This window comes from Gracilinanus agilis, chromosome 3 (assembly GCF_016433145.1).
Source record: "Gracilinanus agilis isolate LMUSP501 chromosome 3, AgileGrace, whole genome shotgun sequence".
Classification (NCBI taxonomy): domain Eukaryota; kingdom Metazoa; phylum Chordata; class Mammalia; order Didelphimorphia; family Didelphidae; genus Gracilinanus; species Gracilinanus agilis.
Window position 1 is genome coordinate 59270837 of NC_058132.1, and position 6000 is coordinate 59276836.

A 6000-nucleotide genomic window follows, 5' to 3' on the forward strand; every position below is an offset into this window, starting at 1 on the left:
GAGAAACAAGCAGCAAGTACTAGAATGAAGGGGTTAGGTCCTGGGGAACAGGTAAAGCAAGAGATGGTGGGCCTCCATCTGGGCTCCATCTAGCACCTAAGCAAGCCTGATGGCCACTCAACATATCCAAGGCAGCAGCAGAGTAGAAGCAAAGTAGGCACTGCTCCATTGGGGAATGGCTAAAACTGGGATGCGCAAACATAATGGGACATAATTGTGTTCTAAGAGGAGACTGAATAAAGTCTCCAAAGAAGGGAAGATTTTAAAGACCGAAAAATAAAGAAAAACAGGAAAACTACACGTGATGCCCAGGACAATGACCCTAGAAGGGACAACAGTATGGAACTTGAGGCCATGCAATTACAATGACCAAGAGAAGAGCTGGGAAAATTCTCACCAGAGTATGGGACGTTGTGTATGCTGTCAGAGGTGTTTTTGTTTTGCTGAGCTGTCTTTTCTTTTTTAATCTTTGTCACAAGGAACAGAACTATGGGAAAGAAATATATTTGGAAATGAATATGATATAAAAAAGGCATCAATAAAAATTAAATGTAAAATGACCTACAAACAAATGAACTGTGACAGAGGAAAAGAAGGGCAAAGGGACTCTGATAGGAACCCTTGCTACAGAAATTCACCTCAAAGTTTCTCAGACCTCAATTCAGGTGTTACCCCAACACTGGCATGGACCTGATCCAACCTTGACTTACTTCTGAGGCAGCATCTATAGGGCGGGCTGTGGTGGGAGCAAATGGATTTGGAGTCACAGAATCTGTTCAAACCCTGGATTTTATTGTGTGACCTTGGGTAATTTATTGCTCTCTCTGGGCCTCAGTTTGCTCATCTCTCAAATCAGAGGGTAGGACGAGGTAATCAGTAAAGTCTCTGGCTCTGAACATGTGTAATTCTACGTTTCTTCTAGTCTGACCTTCAGGTATAGATTTGAGAAAGGGTTGGTTGGAGGAGTTCAGCCTTGGTCTAAAGGAGCTCGGAGTGTCAGCAGGGCCAGAGTTCCCCCGGGGTTGGAGAGCTGCAGGGCAAGGGACTCGAAAGTAGAGGGCAGCGTAACATTGAGGTGGTTAACTATAGGGTCAAGCCAGAGTAAGGAGTTTCAGTGCAGAGAAAAAAGTGCTGAGGTGAACGTCATGGTGAAGGCGACAAGTAAATCTTGGAGATAGGAGAAGGCATATGGAGAGATGAAATAATAGATTATGATCTATAGTAACGGAATCTTAGAATTCTTGATAGGAGAAGTGGAACACCTGTGGGTAATGAGGAGCCCAAGAGATGCCATATACACAATAAGCCCACATATTATAGGGGCAATGAGAAAACAATGCATGAATACAAGAACAAATCTCACAACTCCACGATCTATATCTATCCATCTATCCAACAATCTACCTACCTATCATCTATCCACCTACCTATCCAGCCATCTATTCATCCATCTATCCATCCATCCATCCATCTAGCCAGCCAGCCATCTATCTATCTATCATCTATCTATCTATCCACCTACCTACCTATCTACCTATCTATCTATATAGAGAGAAAGAATGAGTTGGACTTAATATATCCATATCTAGTTTCTCTCCTGAATTCTGGTCTTCCATCACCAATGGCCTACCCACTCTAAACTCCCCGCTTACAAGCAATGGCACCATCACCTCTGCCATTCCAATCATCCAGATTCCTGATGATATCATCCTCCACTCCTTTCTCTCCTCCCTCACCTCCTATATCCAATTATTTGCCAAATCTTTCCAATTCTTTTTCTACACGTCATACCCCTTTCTTCTCCAGCCTGGGCCATCATCCTAGTTTGGGCCCTCATTACTTCTCACTTGGACTTGATCTTCCTGTCTCCAGTCTCATCCTCTCTTCAATCCCTCCTCTAGGCTGTCAGATTGACATTCCTTTTATAAATTTGGCTGAATCTCTACATATTTGAGAAATTGGACCTTTATCAGGGTTATTGTTAAAAAATTTTCCCAGCTTTGTTTAAACCTTTTTTCTTTATTTTAACAACAAATTTCCACATACATTTTCCGAAGTTATATGATTTGAACACAGCATTTTAAATTTAATATAATGAAAAGTATCCACTTTCTGTTTTATAATGCTCTCTCTCTTGTTTGATCCTAAATTCTTCCCTTATCTATAGATCTGCCAAGTAAACTGTTCCATTCTCCTCTAATTTGCTTATGGTATTACCCTTTATGTTTAGATCTTGTGCCCATGTTGGCCTTCAGATTGACATATCTTAAAGCACAAATCTAACTGTGAGACTCCTCTATTCAAAAAAACCTATTGTTTCTAGGATAAAATACAAACCCCCTTATTTAGCATTTCAAATCCCATCACAACCTCCTTCCCTTTCTTCTACAATCTGCTTTCTGCCTTCCCAGCCTTGTTACACTACTTTGTCTCCCTCACTCTTTTGGACAAACTGACCTACTTGTAATTCCTTAATCTTCCATCTTTGGACTTGCATAAACTGCATCCTTTACCTCAAAAGCATTCCCTTTTCACCTATACCTCTTAGAATTTCTGTTCTGTCATTTTTGAGTTATGCCCAACCCTCCATAACCCCATTTGGGATTGTCTTAGCAGAGATTTTTAGCAGGAGGGATTTTCCATTTCCTTCTCCAGCTCATTTTATAGATGAGGAAACTAAGGTAAATAGGGTTAAGTGACTTGCTTAAGGTCACACAACTAGGAAGTGTCTGAGGCCAGGTTCAAACCTAGGAAGATGAGTCTTCCGGACTCTAGACTCAGCACTCTATCCACTGTGCCACCTAGCTGCCCTATTTTCTTTCAGACTTCAGATTAAGTGCCACTTCCTTTATGAGACCGTTGCCCATCCCTTCAGTTTCTAATGATCCCCCCCAAAACTACCCCATATTTACCCTGTGTATGTTCTACATTTATGTGTATAAACTATGTTTACTTGATGTTTTACTAATTAGAATATAAGATCCTTGAGAGCAAGAGCTATTCTATTTTTGTCTTAGTGTCCTGGGACCGGGCATATAGTAGGTGCTTAATAAGTGCTTGCTGATTGCCTATATTTCCACTCTGCTATTTACTTGGAGTCATACTTTTTAGGGCTTCAGGAATCTTTGGTTATCTCCTCTGTAAAATGAAGAGTGAGGCTTAGAAATGTCCAAGTTCCTGGAAAACACTGACATTCTCTTTTCTAATATTCGGAGAGTCCATGGAGTCCTGTCATTCTGTGATTCTCATCTGCTCTTTTCTCATTCCCTCTCTTGACTTATGAAGAGACGTGGAGAGCATCGGGGTTTGCCCACTCTAGCCTGCTTGGCCAGGTCCCTGGCTGTGTAGCCTCAGAGTCCTTCCTCGTCTCTCTGAAGCTTTCGGGGCGCCGTTCTCTCCTGGTTCTCTCCTGGTTCTCCTCTGACCTGTAGTAGTCTCAGTCTTCTCCCTTCGGTTGTTTTATCCAAGTCACAGCTACTAACTGTAGGATCCGTGTCCTATAGAACTCTGCCCTGGCCTTTTCCTCCTTCTGTGCCCACTTAGTGAGCTCGGCAGGTCTCATGGATGCAGCTGATTCTCACGTGGGTCTATCCTGCCCTAACTTCTCTGCTGACCTCCAGTCTTGCATCTCCAACTGCCTTTCAGACATCTCAAACCAGATGCTCCAAAGACATCCTTACCTTCTCTCTCAATATCTGCTCTAAAACAGAAGAATGGCAAAGACTAGGCAGTTGGAGTGACATGACTTGCCCAGGGTCACACAACTAGGAAGTGCCTGGGGTCAGTTTTGAACCCAGGTCCTCTTTGACTCCAAGCTTGGCACTCTCTCCACTGTGCTTCCTAGCGGCCCCTTCCATAGACATCTGGTGGAGATGTCCAACCCCAAACTCGTTATCTTTCCTTCTCAACCCTCTCCACCTTCTTCCTTCTGTTTCTATCAAGAACACCATCCTCCTCCTCCCAGTCCCTCAGACTCACAGACTGGGAGTCATCCTGGATTCCTCGATTTATGTCACCCTCCATAGCCAAGCTGTTGCCAAGACCCGCTGACTTCACCTCTGCACCATCTCTCCAGTATATTCCCTTCTCTCTTCTGATGCAGGCATCCCTCCACGCCTGAATTATTGCAATAACCTGCTGCTGGGTCTTCCTGCCTCCGGTCTCTCCTCACTCCAGTCCATCCTCCATTTAATGATTTTCCCAAATGAAGATTTGATCGTGTCACCCCATACTTGATCAGCTGGCTCTCATGCTTCATTAGACATTCACAGCCCTTCCTCCCTTTCCAGGCCTCTTAGACCTTGCCCCCACCTCATACTCTTCCACTTAGTGACACTGGCTTCCTGGGGGTTCCATGAACAAGACAGTCCATCTAGGCATTTTCTCTGGCTGTTCCCTTTGCCTTTCCCACCTCATCTCTACCTCCTGGCTTCCTTTAAGTCTCAACTCAAGTCCCACTTTCCCATGAAGCCTTTTCCAAGCCTTCTTTTTTTTTTAAACCCTTAACTTCTGTGTATTGGCTCCAAGGCAGAAGAGTGGTAAGGGTGGGCAATGGGGGTCAAGTGACTTGCCCAGGGTCACCCAGCTGGGAAGTGTCTGAGGCCAGATTTGAACCCAGGACCTCCTGTATCTAGATCTGGCTCTCGATCCACTGAGCCACCTAGCTGCCCCCTCCAAGCCTTCTTAATTCTGGTGCCTTGTTTCTGTTCATTATTTCCTATCCTCCTAACACCTGTATATGGCTTATTTGGCCCCATTGACTTGCTTCTCATCTGCCCTATTAAACTGGGAGCTCCAAAGGAATGGGACTCTCTTTTGCCTCTTGTATCCCCAGGGCTTAGCACAGTGCCTGGCACATAGTAGATGCCTAATATGTATTTATTGACTGACAGGCAGCAATACCCCAAAGACCTCAATCCCTGGGCTCAAAAGGCACAAGACACTGGCAATCCTTTGATGCCCGACCACCTGGCAAGGAGGCAGGTATTGTTTTTGCAGGGTCCTCTGGTCCTGACCGTGTCTGCTCCCCACCCCACAGATGCCACCTTAGAAAGAGATGCTAGTAGCAGCCAAGCGGGTTGTCTACTTCCCCCCTGGAAAGCAAGTGAGCAAAGAGAGGAGGAGGCACTTCTGGCTGCTCTCTTTTTATCCCTCCATTCCCACCCCCACTGCCTTTTGAGGGGACGGATACAGGGCGGGGTGATGCTTTGACAGTGCATGCAGCTGGACTGTGCCCAGAACTCATTTCTAATGCTTTCAAGTCACTGAAAGGAAGGAGGACAGGATGATGAGGGGCCAGAAGGGCTCTCCTCCACTTCTGATTAGGCTCTGAGAGCAGCCAGGCTGGACTCCCCTCAGTCTTGGTTTCAGACTTTCAACCAATATCTCGTTTGCTAAAGTGTATGAGTTCTTGGAGAGAAGGGGGTGGCAAGAAGGGGCTTTCCCCTACCTCTCCTTTCCTTCTGTGCAGACCTAAATTTCCTCTTCCTCTTGTCTTGCTCCTTACTGTCTCTTCTCCACTTTGCTGATCTCTCACTTTGTCTCTTCCTGTCTCTTTCTCTCCCCATCTCTTCCCATTTCTCCAGCCCTCTTGGTAGCTCTTTGTCCCTTCCTTTCCCTTTCCCTTCCCTCTTTCAGGCCGTTTCTTGTTCCCTCTCAGTCTCTGTTTTTCTCTTCTGTGGCTCTCATTCTTTTTTTTCTTGCTCAGTCCCTCTCACTCTGTCTTGTCTTTCTATGTGTGTCTCTGCCTCTGTCTCCTTCCACCTGCACTGGATTTATTTTATAGGTAGGATCATTTTCCACACTGTCTTCCCCTTCAGAATGTGAGCTCCTCGAGGTCAGGGACTGCATTTCTTTTTTTTTTTTTTTTTTTTTTTTTTTTTAGTTTTACCATTGGGTTTTTTTTTATTTTTTTTTATTTTTTTTATTACATTTATTAATATTCATTTTTAACATGGTTACATGATTCATGCTCCTCCTTTCCCCTTCAACCCCCCCCCC